This window comes from Protopterus annectens, chromosome 1.part0, assembly GCF_019279795.1.
Source record: "Protopterus annectens isolate FY-2018-M chromosome 1.part0, PAN1.0, whole genome shotgun sequence".
NCBI classification, from domain to species: Eukaryota; Metazoa; Chordata; order Ceratodontiformes; family Protopteridae; genus Protopterus; species Protopterus annectens.
In genome coordinates, this window is record NC_056725.1 from 406024752 (window position 1) to 406039908 (window position 15157).

Genomic DNA, 15157 nt, shown 5'->3' on the forward strand with positions numbered 1-15157 from the left:
GTGGTAATTCATGGGAACTGGGTTTTTTCCAAAGAGGATGATGACACATTTTGTGGCATTGAGTTTAAGGGCATGATTCTGACACCAGTCAGTCTCAGTGAGGCATTTCTGTAGGCTGTCAACATCACTTGGGGAGTTAATAATAGCTCCCAACTTCCAATCATCTGTGAACTTTGTCAGCCTGAGTCCCTTTGTGCTGGCCTGGACTTCAGAGAAGTAGATACATAACAGGAGAGGACCCAGGACTGAACCCTGTGGGAGTCTGCTCATGACTGGTCAGCAGTTTGACTTGGAGTCAGCTACTTTCCCACTGTGGGTTCTACCTGTGAGCCAATTTGCAACCCACATAGTGATATAGGGGTTGATGCCTAGCTTAGTGAGTTTTTCTATTATTCCTGAGTGGGGAATGGTGTCAAAGACCTTGGCCATATCAAGGCAGGCTGTATTAACCACCTTGCCTTCATCCACAGCTCTGGTGACTGACTCACAGAAGTTGAACAAGTTAAGCAGGCATAATCTACCCTTCACAAAACAAAACTGTGTGGGATCCAGAGTTTGGAGATTCCCTATATCCTTGTTTATTAGGTCTATGATGATGCGCTCCATATCAGACTCATCAGGCTAATGGGGTGATAGTTCCCAGGGTCTGTAATTGCTCCTCCTTTGTGGAGAGGGATGACTGTAGAAGTGTACCATTCCTGAGGTAAGGCTGTGATTAAACAGGCCCACAGATGAGGTGCCAGTTCATTCTGTAGTTCATGTAGAACACAGCCAGGGATATTGTCAGGTCCCATAGAAGCTGTATTTTTGGCCTTGGACAGTACTGTTTTGACCTGTGCAGCAGTAATACTGAGGTGCCTGGCAATCTACTGCTATTGTGACTGATCCCTTGGGGGGAGAGGGGTAAAGTTGGCACTAAATCTGTCGGCCAGTACATTAGCAATATATGTCAGCTTGGTATAAGAGGTACCACTGTGCAGCAGCTCAGAGAAAATCTGGGTATTGCCGTGGAGATTCTTTACATAACTATAGATGGCATTGTGTTTGTCTTCAGGACAAACAACAACAGTTGAGTGTTTTCCTACCAATGCATGTTATTGCATTTAATGCTAGTACATAAACCAGAACAACCATGCCAACTGAGTTTGTGCAATTTTGAGCAGAGAACAACAATGCCAAAGAGAGAAGAAAGCAGTTTTTGAAATAGGGTGGTTAATCTGACAGTTGGCATTAGTTTTTGGGTTGGTTGTTGCTGTAACTGTTAGCTGATTTAACTTTGCAGACATGTATGGGACATATATTTTATGACTTGGCACATTTGTTGTGTGACTTTGAACTGATAAAATTAGTTTGCACAATGTGGGATTCAAAGCTATACAAATTAAACAAATAGATTGTTCCAGACAGGTGATTTTTCATCCTTCCCACAGAAGAAATTTGTGCTAGACATGCTCATTAACTATATGTAAAAATACAAGACAGACTGAGGGGTTAACCATATATGTGTTTGACCTGACCAGGTCTGGTTTATATATTCACATGTGAATGAATTTCATTGCAGTCTGAAGTCCATCCAAGGCCGGAAATGACCATTATAATTGCAGAAACATAACTGTCAGTATACCTTCAGTCACACATATAATTCAAATGAGCTCCAGTCCTATACATACCTATTGTTATTTCTAATCATGTTTACATTGTTTTATTTTTATAAAAGTGAATGGGCAAGCATTACTGTGGCTCCGTAACTGTGTAATTGAACAACCATAATTGTACTGATACCCACAGTTACACATGTAACATAGCTCTGATACCCTGTGTATGCTGAATACATGTTATAGATATTTATTCTTACATGTAACTAGAATTGTTGTGGTTGGTTTAGTTATAAATAAATATGTACTGTTTTTATTTAGAAATATTTTTAAATTGCCATGATAGGTTTGGCTACATACAAATATAAAATGTTTTTATCCAGATATATTTTTAAATTAATTGAAGGAAATGATGTCATGATTTGTTAGGTATAAATCTAGTAGCATCATTATGTATGTATCAAGGTCTGAGGAAGCCCATCAGGGTGAAAGTGCTAACCTACGTATTTACAATAAACTTGTGGATTATTCCTGTGTGTTGAGATTTGTGACTTGGACTTACATTCATATTAAGGAGCTCTTGATATATTGTTTTATACATATATATTTGTTTGATCAGTACCGGAGTGCTCTTGTGCTTTTTGACTTTGGATTATTTGTAGTTATGTTTATATTGTTTTATTTTTATAAAAGTGAATGGACAAAAATTACTCTTGCTCTGTAACTGTGTAATTGAGCAACCATAATTGTACTGATGCCATAGCTCTGATACCCAGTGTATGCTCAGCGCGCATGCTATATATATATTTATTCTTATGTGCAACTATTTTTATACTGCTAATTTTTATATGAAATGAAGTGGAACATCAGTTAGAAACGTTTGGGTTTAGCTGGATTAAAATCAAAGCTCACTCCTATTGTAACCCTTAACTTATACCTGCTGCCACAGGAGTAACTAGACAGCAGTTGTATATTTTCACATTCATTACTCTGTATGTGTGTTGACCCCCTCACTGACCAATGCCACTTAGTTTGTTTGCACAATGGCAAACCATACAGGATACAATATATTCATTTTGAAATTGTCTACTGTCTGTTTCCTGTCTGCAGAGGTTCTGGACCTCCAGGTGTTGGGGAAGGTTGCTAACTGCTAAGCAATGCCTATTAGAGGGTTTGCATGCTGATATGAAACAAAATGCAAAAATGTATCTGTTTTGAAATTGACTACCATCTGCTTCCTGATACAGGTGTTCTGTCTGCTTCATGTGTAGGCCATTAGACCAGGTGTGTGTGATGATAAGCAACGCACAAATATGACAAGCAATGCTCACCTTGTTTTATCTTTGTCAGCAGTGTTTATTAGGTTTTATTCTTAAAAGACAAATGTGGAACTTAAACTGTGATCTACAGGTAGTATAAATTGTGTGCTTCATTGTGTTTGCCAGATATGCTGCACACACACTTAATTTATGCAGTCTTTATCACAGAAGTACATTACATGAAATTTATTTGATTCATCCATTTCTTTCGTGCAGTGCTGCTTATATACACTGCACAAAGGAAACACACAGTAAAACTAGAATAAAGAATTATTTCATTACATTATCCATACATATTTAAAAGTATTAGATACAGCTAGAGTCAAACCCTGGATCATCTGTGCTCAAAATAATAATTTTCAATGCACATATACCTACTTCCAAAATAAAAAGTTTCAATGCACATATACCTACTTCCACAGAGTCAGCACTATCCAAAGGGCTGACTGCTGCACCTCTCCACTTAAAATGTTTCCTCAGCAGTAAGCAAGCCAATAGAACTCTCATAAGTTTATCAGTGAAGCAGAGGCCTGCATTTTCTCATTGCTTAACTATACGCAAACAGGGAAAGCAGTATAAATACTTTTTAAGGTTAGACAATTTATGACACATTTCTGATCTGAACTATTTATGCACACTATTGTATCTGTTGGATGTGTCTATGTTTGCCATTATGGATAAGTACTTCTCAATTTCAAGTAGGAGTCCTTAAATGTGTACTTCACATGTGCAGACACTTTGCCATTGATCATGCAAACCAGTTGCTTGGAGGCGGGCTATGGAAAGATGTTATAAGTGCACATAATCATGTTGTACTTTACTGGCCACTTACTTTTTCATCCCATTAAAGTACGTGTAAAAATACAACCAAAGAAAAGCACTTTTTCAGGACAGAAAAGATATTACACTGTAGTAATATGTTACCTGCACCTCTGCAGCTGATACTTCATCTCTCTCTACTTGTTCCCAAATATATCAACTACATTATAGTAATAAAGGAAAAAAAAATGCTTTTTTGCGTACTATGTACATTGTTATACTGACAATAAACATTCATATTTTCTAATACTTATAGTAATGTGGAGAGCTATACGCATATAGTTTGTAAAGCTGTCTCTTAAAGTACACCTGCATATTGGAAACACAACAGCAAATACTACACTTTGCACACTCATCAATCTGGTAACATGCAGAACTTTAATATCTTGACAGTCATTTATGGCTAGACATCCATTTCATACAGTCCTCCCAGTATCTTCTCTTAAACATCCACTGCTGATGTCATCCACTATAAATTGTCAAACAGCATTGCACAAGTTAGGTTTGTGCTATGTTGCTTTCATTATGTACTAGGTTCTGTAGTTGATGTTCCTAGGTAGACGTTCTAATCTTACTGCAGTCAACTTGCGTGTGTGTGTGTTTTTAGTCAGAAGGGCATAGCTGTGTATTCTACAGTGATCATCACAATCCCATGGACTATAAATATTTTGACAGTTGTATATGACTACACATCTATTTAATTCAGACCTCCCAACATCTTTACTTTAACAGCCAATAATGATGTCATCCACTATAAATTGTTCTGCAGCAATGCAAAAGTCTGACTTGTATTGTGGCACTTGCTTTAAATGCTGTACTCCATAAATAGGGTGGGTTTCTATTCTCACCCTGCTTAATGGGTGTGTGTGTTCAGTTGGCTGACATTTGTGGGACCATTTTACATAACATGTAGGACATTGCTATTATCATATTCTCCCCAGACATTGCTGATATCATCAGCTATAAAGTGCTGTCATACACTATAAAAAAACAAGGTTTTGCTGTGGCACTTGTGTTAAGTACTGTGAACTGTAAATAGTTAGGTAGGGGTTCTATTCTTACAGCAGTTAAGCAGTGTGTGTGTGTTCACTTGGTTGACATTCAAGAGAGCATTTTATACCAACATGTGGAACATTGCTATTACCACCTTCTTCTCACCAGACACTGCTGATGTCATCACTTATAAAGTGTTATCCAACACTCTAAAAATTAGACTCATGCTGTAGTGCCTGTGTTAAGTACTGAGTTCTCTAATTAGTGTACTTGGTTAGGTAAGGGTTCTGTTCTCACTGTGGTCAACTGGTCTGTGTCTGTATATTTTAGTTGGCTGACATTCAAGAGACCATTTTACTCCAACATGTGGGACGTCCTCTTCTCACATGACACTGCTGATGTCATCACTTATAAAGTATTGACCGACATTCGAAAAGTCAGACTTGTGCTGTGTTACTTGTGTTAAGTACTGTGCTTTGTAAATACTTAGGTAGGGGTTCTATTCTCACTGCAGTTGGCAATCACTATGGAAACAATTTTAGAACAGTATTGAGTCCAAAGCTATGTCAAACCCTACTCCAAACATCTCATTGTAGCATACAATGATGACGTCATCCTGTATAACATGCACTCTGACAGTACTCAAGACAAACCTGTGCTGTACAAGTAATATTACTATTGTGTTTGCAAGCTACTTTACCTATGCATATAGGAGTTCTAATCTAACAACAGGCAATTTGTCTGTCTATACATGCAACTATCACTTTTGAGACAATTTTACACAGGTGTGTGACACCACATCCATGTCCTACACTCCTCCCAACATGATCTCCTCAGCATAAAATGATGCTATTATACTTCATAAAGTCCAACATGACTGTGCTACAGCCAGTCATATGTGGTGTTGCTACTGTGATACTGCATGGCATTCATCTTTTATACTCACACAGGTGTAATGTTCAAATCAGGCCCAGTCTACTGTTATGTGTGTGTGTGGTTGTTGGTGCATTATGACCATTGTTTGATCTTTGGAATCATTCTTCATTTCACTACCAATTGGGAAGCCTTTCATGTAGTCCCATGCATCCAGCTTCCTCCTATTTCTTCTGGCCACATGACATCCTTCCTGCAGAGGAATGGATGATGTCATCTCAAATATGCATACTCACATCATGAAGCATAGTCCTCCCATGTGCCTCTGTAAGTCATCTCAAGACCACTGCATTTGTAATTGTTAATTCTGTCATGTACATGTACTTGTCCCATATGGATAGTGACAAGACAATGCAATCCAGCAAATATACACATACACATAATAGACTAACTAGCTTCTATAATATAGATTTAAGGGATTTTTACATGGTATAATAATGGATAGGATTTCATGTGATGTTGGCCATTAGCCTTCTAATGTCCTATGACCCTATGAGCAGTTGACATGTCAATGGTTGCTGTCATTGATGTGTGCTATATTGAAGTGTGGATGTACTGTATAGCTACAAAGGGGGCTAACAATCTGTGATGTAAGCTAATGTGTCAATGGCCATTGCTGCCATTGCAGTACTTGTTCTTTGTATAACAGCTGTATTAATATGCCTCCAGAGAACTGTTGACATGGTATGATACACTTTCAATCATATTGGTGGCATATTAGGACATGTGTTGTTGTAGTGAAATCAACTATCTACGCAATTCACATTCCACCATCACAGTGACACTTCCAATATGGTACAGGTGTGCATGTGTCTACCTACCATCATTAAATGCTCTGTGACAGACATCAATATAAATTCTTACTGATTATATGGGAACATGAGTTTTGTTTTATCCACATTCTGTAATGCTGTGATAAACACATCCCTTTTTAAATAAATTGCAACCTTGTGGAATTTATAGTATGTGCAGCTGTGTTGATATCCCCAAGGATTATTGAGGTGGTCAGCAGCATTGTGTGGCTATTAGCATCTGTGTCAGGAAATATTCAGCATGAGCCACAAACAACTGATCTGTAATGTGTCCTGATATGGCACCAGGCTGCTCAAACACAGCTTGCCTATGAAGCAGATATAGGCATATGTTGTGCAATTGATGTAAGTACATGACATTGGTACAGTTGTATAACTGTGTGCATAGTATGAGCATGTGGAATGTGATGAATGACCAAGAATATATTTGGAATTCTTTTCACAAATGATTTATTCCAATGAATGTGAAATGTTAAGGGGAATACACAACTAAGCACAGATCTGTATATGGTTGCCACCAGCCATACTCAACCAGAGGAAATAGAGAATCGCTAGTTGACAGTTTGTCTCACACATCACCCCTCTGTAGCCACTGGCCATCAACCAAAGTATGCATACAAACATTGCTCAGGTTTTATTCTAAGGAAGACAGCTCATCTGTGCACTCTCTATGGCTAATAACACAGCCTCAATGAGCCCTGACATCATCACAACTTGCCTATACCATTACTCAAAACATGATCTACCAGACACAGTTGGATCCATACTTGAAAACAGCCTTCAAACAGCCTATGGTCCAGTAAAAGGGTATACATCAACATGCATTCATCTGACTGGGGGTGACCATCACCTGATGCATGGAGTTATAGATCTGTCCTGAGTCTTATCATCTGTGAGGTAGACCAATCACTCATTTTGGTCATTCTCTAAAAGGACACAGGTGATATCCCAGCTGTGTACCAAACACATGTGACTTGTTCAGGCTACATCATGTCTGCTACATCTGTGCAATGTCCTCCACAAGGTCACCAAGGGCATACATGATGAGAACACAGGCATCCTGCATAACTTGTCCTGGCCATGACATTTGATACTAATCCTCACAGAGGTATTGCTGAGGAACTGTCACAAGTGGCCATAAAAATCAACAAGTCAGTAGACTACTGCACAACATATGTGACAGATAAATATGTTTAAGTATGTGAAGTTACCTATATTGAGAGTCCACAGATCAGGTCCGTGCCTCAGGGGTCTGAGCTAGGTCCTTTCATGTTCATTGTTTAATTCTCAGATATCAAAAATGACGTCTGCATCCTTTGACCAACCAACTTTGTTCAGGGCTGCAGTTTGTGGACAATCATTGAATCCAAGTGTGGTATTAGTATAAAACAGTAGGAATAAACACACAGAAAGAATTGCTGACACAGCCATGGAGACAGAGTAGATGAACAAAAAGCATGGGGTGATTAGTTCCATTATAAAAGCAAATCCACAGCTAATTATAATGTGGACAGAACACCTCTATGACCAGACCATGAGTTATGTGACTTGTGTACTCAGATGGCATGTGGAACTTCCACCAGCATGTGCCCACAGTGATGACTACTGCCTTGTATGTAACACAGCTCCTGAGTATGGGCAGAATATCCACATCAAAGGGCATTATAGTTCCATAGTTCTCAACTCTCATCATGCCAATAACTGAGTACAATGCATCATTTGTCATGTACCTCATAACACATCTTCCAGGGATGAGTTACTCAGTTGCACCTTATTTGCCACAGTGACCTTACACACATGTTATCAGCCATAACTACATATTATTTTTGTTCCATAAACATCAGTGCTTGATGTTGTGGAACCCCTATCATAGTGTTGCACAAGATGCATATGTGATACATGTTCCTGTAATGCACACATTAAATACATAGCTTATTGACAACATTGATTGCATGTGTCACATTCATGACAGTGTGGATTGTGTCATATATGTACCATGTACACCTGTGAACTAGCGAGGATTGCTCATAATCTCACATACAGGTATAACAGTGTCCCTCCTAACACTTCCAGCAGATGTTAAATTTTGAGGAAGGTGTGCTTGATTCCTGTCATAGATTGCTGACAAATCATGACAGCTGTACAAGTGTGTTCTTGCAGAATCATCTGTGATACAATCACACACAATCATATATGGTATGACAAAGACATGGGATTAATGGTGGTATTTGATATTGACCATGATTGTGCATGCTTCTGCCTACTGTTGTCCGTAAGCCTGTTATGTGTCCCACTTGGTTGAGGTCTATGCTGACATTTAAATTCATAGTTAGGCAACTCATTTTGCACAGTTTCACGATATGGATGTAACTCCTATTGTATCCACCATCCCACTTATATGTTCTCTCCATTATTCATGTCAGGATACTTACATCACAAACAATCCTCTCCATTGACATGCCCTCATCTGCTGTACATTACTATGGTTCACCTGTCCTCTTTCCCTGTGTTCATTCCTACAATTCATCTGGGTGTCCCTTTTCAATACACATACTACCCCTAGCTGTTTATTTATAATGCAGTCTATGTACCCCTACTAATCATGTGCAAACAGTTATTCAGTATGACTGAAACAGGTTTCCACAGTACTCTGCACTCTATACACTTTCATGTAATGTGTTGGTACTGTATACATTATTTACTAATAACCCTGGTAGTCACTGTGGCTTTACTTGCAATCCTGCAGACCTGGTTTGCCCGTAGATAAACACCTATACATTTCTATAGGTGTTTCAGTTGCTTTATACAGTTTCCTGGCTGGCAACCGCTGCCAGCCATGAAACCATGCTTGTTTGTGTTTAAATGAGATGCACAGCATGCATATGAAATTAGCTCTTCTACTCCCTGTGCAAAAATGTAAGCTCTGTGTATGTTTAGTGTGAACCCGCCATGGAGTTTGTTGAATCCTCTGGATGGTGCCTGTCATTTAACATTTTTTAAAGAAAGAAAGAAAGATAAGCAATCAATTGTTTATGTTCATCACTTAAGCTAACTAAAATATGTTAGTTTCCATGCTGGCTATAACAAAACATTTTAAATAAAAGTTGTTTCATTGGTTAGCCATGGCTCTCCAGAGCTTGATGGCCCAAGCAACTGCCCAAATCATCCTTATTATAATCCACTTCTACTTCCAGGTGGCAGGCCTCAGAAAGCTAATACTAGAGGCTACCCAGCCTTAGACTTGCTGATCTCATGCTGAGAAAGAAAGATGTCAGATTTGAAAGTTTGCATTCATTTGAGGACAAGTTGTTGAGTGTCATTTGGCAACAAGTTATCACCAGTAGTGATGTTCAGAATATCCTTAACTAAACGGCCAACCCAATCAAAAGTAAATGTTCCAGGCTTCAGGATATCAAGTTTTGATAAAAAATATGGCACACATTCAGGAAATCAGGCAGGAACATATTGTTTCTTCATATAAGAAAAATGCCTTTTTGTGAAACATGCACATCAAAAAGATGGTGAACATTGCAGTTTTCAACTGGGTCAGACCAGTGGTTACAGAAAAACATATATTTAGGGAATATAAGAAAACACATGCATGTACAAAAAAGCAAAGTTCCAACTTGATCCAATAATAGCCACTTTAGTCAAGAATGGAAACAAAAACCTTTTTGGCAAATACCCAAGAGAGAGGAAAATGGAGAATAAAATTACAGATATATAAGGGAGCCAATATAAAAAAATGGCATCTAAAAAAACACAATACAGTGGTTGGCGAGCATTAGAAAAGAGGGATGATAAAGAAAGAATCTACATGATTACTTAGGAAGAGTTTGAAGAAATATATGGATAGACTCAGAAAACAGTTACATGTCAGCATAAGGTGCTGAGCTTAGCAATGCATCGTGCAATTAAAATATGATGCAGAAAAACAGATAATAGTGTCAATGAACTTAAGCAAATGTTATTAGGAAACATTATAATGAAGCTGGCTGCAATCTTCATGCAATTCAGAAAAAAAGGAAGCAACAAGAAGCACCAACTTGTAATAAAATTATACAGCAAAAAAAAATAATAATAATAATAATAATAAAGCAAAAGTATGGAAACACAGCTGAAGGTAAAAAACATTTAATGGTAAGCACTTCCACACTTCCACAAGTGCTTCATCAGACCATAATAACCATTGAATATGCACAAAAACGTATATACAAATCAAATCCATTAATCAAATAATCAACCAATCAGAGTAAAAATACATTCATAGCAATGCAATTCAATTAAAACCTCCTGTGCACATTTCTCCCTTTCAAGGCAGGTCTTAAAGAAATCCTGCCATTCAACCCAGGGGGTTTGTCTGCTTGTAGTTTAATAATCCAAAACAATTCATGCTGCTCAGTAAAATTCTTATATACACCTCCTTGCTCACTCCTATATATCTTCTCTACCACTTAAAAAGTAAATCATGTTCCATGCCCCTCTCTATGGCATGTTTAGCTATAGCACTACTTGGATCCTGATTCTTAAAACAATAAATAAGTTCCCTAATATGCTCAGTTAAGGAGCAATTAGTTTTCCCCATATAAACACTAGAACAGATTTTACAGACTGCTAGGTAAATCACATCTCTAGTAGAACAATTAACTGAAATACTGAACTAATGTTCAAGACCAGTTCATGGATGTCTAAAGAGTTAGAAAGATCTAAATATGAACAGAAATGACATCTATTGCAATGAAGCAGTCCTCTCATTTCATCAGTATCAGTGACACACACACCTTTCTTATAACACAACTGCCATTTAAAGCATTTCTTATTTTTAAAGACAAAACTGGGTTGATCACCAACTAAATCCCTAATCTGGTCGTCAGTATGTAGAATAGACCAATTCATCCTTACTGTATCACAGATAGTTTGAATATCACTAGTATAACTTAAAGTCAAGGAAACACTTCTCCTGTCAGCCATCTTCATAGCAATATTCCCACTAACTTCCTTGAGGTTATCCATCCTGCCATTCATAAAGTATGGTCGTGCAGCATTATTCCTTAAAAACGTAGTGTCTGTCCACATCCTATCTATCTCAAAGGCTCCCTATCCCCTGTCTAGTAGATCCTGTTTCAAAGTATTCAAATCCCTTGAGAAACCCTGATCAGAATTATTCAAAAATGAGACATGCATGCCTTGGCTCTTCAAAATATTCTTAAAATATGGCCAGGATGCATTCTATTGTCCTGTAACAAACTATTTCTCCTACATGATTTCCTAAACAAGCTGGTAACAAAGCCTGAGACAGGATTCATAGAAGTATGCACATCAAGGAAGTCAATGGAGCTGTATGAATATTGATAGGTAAACTTCAGAAAAGTGGTAGTAGAATGTAGGTATTCCATGAACTGCGACAACTGGCACTCGGAACCACCCCACAGCAAAAAAACATCATCAACAAATTTTCCATAAAACTTTAAATAAGGAACAAAACTGTTACACTGTAAAACAAAATGTGATTCCCATTGATTGAGTACCATATTGGCATAGCTATTAGCCTATGGGGTGCCCAGAACTATGCCTGCCCTCTGTATAAAAAGACAACCTTCAAATAAAAAGACATTGCTTTCAAGGACTATTTCCAAAAAAAGACAGAGTAAATCTATCATTGGTTTATTAAAAACACCTAGTTCTATAAAGAAGTCCCTAACTAACTCTATACCTTGCAAATTGGGAATCACCGTAAAAAGGGACTCTACATCTAATGTCACCAATACACCACTAAAGCACATACCCTCTTCATTCATAAACTTATTCAAGTCTAGCTGGAGCTGCTTTGTATCCCTTAACACTAAGGGGATATTGTCTAGGGCCGGGTGCAGCTTCTTCTCAACAAAAATAGATAAGGGCTCTGTAAGTTGGCCCCTACCTGAGACTATTGGTCTAAAAGGTGGCTTAACAGAGTTTTATGTATCTCAGGGAGTCCCTAAAAGACAGGAATCAAGGGATGTTTGACATTAAGATAATTAGAGAACTCTAGCAAAATTAAATGACTGCAAAGGCAGTAATCAATAGTGCCATGAATCATCCTAGCCAAAACTTCAATATCAGCTCTACTTATGGATTCATAAGTCTGAATAGCAGTCAAATCTCAAAAATAGAAGAGAAATAGTAATCATGATCCAAAATTACAACAGCCCCACTTATCTGCTGGTTTAATAATCAAGTCCTTGTCATTTCACAGCTCAACTAATGCTTGAATTTCCAACTTTTTTTAGATTATAAAACAAATTCCTACCTTTACCCATATTTAAAACATTGTATAGATCCATTTCACATTTTTTGCAGAACGTCTCAGCAGTAGAATTTAACAATGGTTGAAACGCACTTGGTTTACTAAACTCTGGCATTGCATCATTCTCATTATTATTATAAAAATTTTTTTATCATAAGATCGCATGCAGACATTCTTATATTAACTAGTGTTAAACTAAAGTCTGATTTTTGCGCTGGTATAAAAGGTAATCAACATTGTAACAAGGATACCTGTGAAGGACTCAAGTGTTTAGTTGATATATTCCAGATCAGAGACTTATCTTTTGGTTCGACATCTTTTTTGTTGGACCTGATGAATTCAATTCTCCTGATTGTCTCTGACTCTTCCTCTCCCCCCCCCCCCATGCTCTGTGAGCGTGATTTGCCTACCATTGCTGTATATCTGATGAGTAGAGGTAAAGGGAGAGATGGTTGGTCAATCATGGTGGATTTTCTCCTCACATCCGGTTGCTTTGCCTGCTGTCCATTCACAATTGAGGGACCAATCAGCTTTGGCTTAGAGGCTAAATTGTTCACGGAGGAATTTTGTATTTCAATTCTATAGCAGGAAGTTCCAGACTGCTCATCAGAAGCATCCCTTGTCTCTGTAGGCTGTAAATCACTATCCACACTTTATTTAACTGATCTTGGCCAGGAAAACACTTGCCCCAGCCTAAAATCATGAATACCATGATCCAGCTTTTTGCACTTCTGAGCTTTCAGCTGTTGTTCATATAGAGATACATTATTCATAATCTCATCAAAGACTATAGACAAACTTCAGCCTTAAAACCACTAAGGAGCTGCTGCCATTTCCTATTCACTGTCTCTGCAAGCTCTATCTCAATAGGTTCAAAAATTCTATTAATAGATGAATATAATTAAAGCTTAGTTCTATATTCAGTTGTTGCCATCTACCCAGCAGGCTTGTGTAAGTGTTACCAAATGTAGGCATTTTCAGTACTCTTAATCCTCAAGGAATCACATGATGGAATTTTCAGGATTGAAAATATAAGTGTTGCACCGCATACATTTTAGTCTAAATAAGTAATTTTCCACTTCTCTCATACCTGCTCAAAGTGATGCATCATCAAGCTCCATAGGATCTGCAGTGGAATCCACATTAACTTGCTACTTAGTCAGTAGCGGGTTAACCTCAGTCAACAAAAGTCTACTGAAACATTCACCAAAACCCATTTCTAGGTTTTCAGGGACATAATTAAATTCAATATCATCATCGAACCCCTTGCCCATGCTCCCGGGAGGAGAGCCAAGGTATGCGTGTCTCATATTTGAATAATTCTGGTCAGGGTTTCTTGAAGGATTTGAATACTTTGAAACAGGTTCTGCTAGACAGGGGATATGGAGACCTTGAAGTCAATAGGATATGTACAGATACTAAGTTTTTAAGGAATAGTGCTGCACGACTGTGCTTTATGAATGGCAGGATGATAACCGCAAGGAAGTTAGTGAGAATATTGCTATGAAGATGGCTGACAGGAGAAGTGTTTCCCTGACTTTAAGTTATACTAGTGATATCTGAGCTATCTGTGATGCAGTAAGGATGAATTGGTCTATTCTACATACTGATGACCAGATTAGGAATTTAGTTGGTGATCCACCCAGTTTTGTCTTTAAAAATAAGAAATCTCTTAAACGGCAGCTGTGTTATAAGAAAGGTGGGTGTGTTACTCATACTGATGAAGTGAGAGGCCTGCTTCATTGCAATAGATGCAATTTCTGTTCATACATAGATCTTTCTGACTCTTTTAGACATCCACAAACTGGTCTTGAATATGAGTTCAGTATTTCAGCTAATTGTTCTACTAGAGATGTGATTTACCTAGCAGTCTGTAAAACCTGTAATGGTTTTTATGTGGGAAAAACTAATCACTCCTTAAGGGAGCATATTAGGGAACATATTTATTGTCTTAAGAATCAAGATCCAAGTAGTGCTATAGCTAAACATACCATAGAGAGGGGCATGGAACATGTTTTTACTTTTAAAGTGGTAGAGAAGATATACAGGAGTGAGCAAGGAGGTGACTATAAGAATTTTACTGAGTAGTCTGAATTGTTTTGGATTATTAAAGTACAAGCAGACAAACCCCCTGAGCTGAATGGTAGGGTTTCTTTAAGACCTGCCTTGAAAGGGAGAGATTTGGACAAGTGATTTTAATTGAATTGCATTATATGAATGTATTTTTACTCTGCTTGGTTGATTAGTTGATTAATGGATTTGATTTGTATATACATTTTTGTATGTATTCAATGGTTATTATGGTCTGATGAAGCACTCGTGGAAGTGCTTACCATTAAACGTTTTTTAACATTGGCTGTGTTTCCGTGCTCTTGCTTTATTATTTTTTTTTATTTTTTT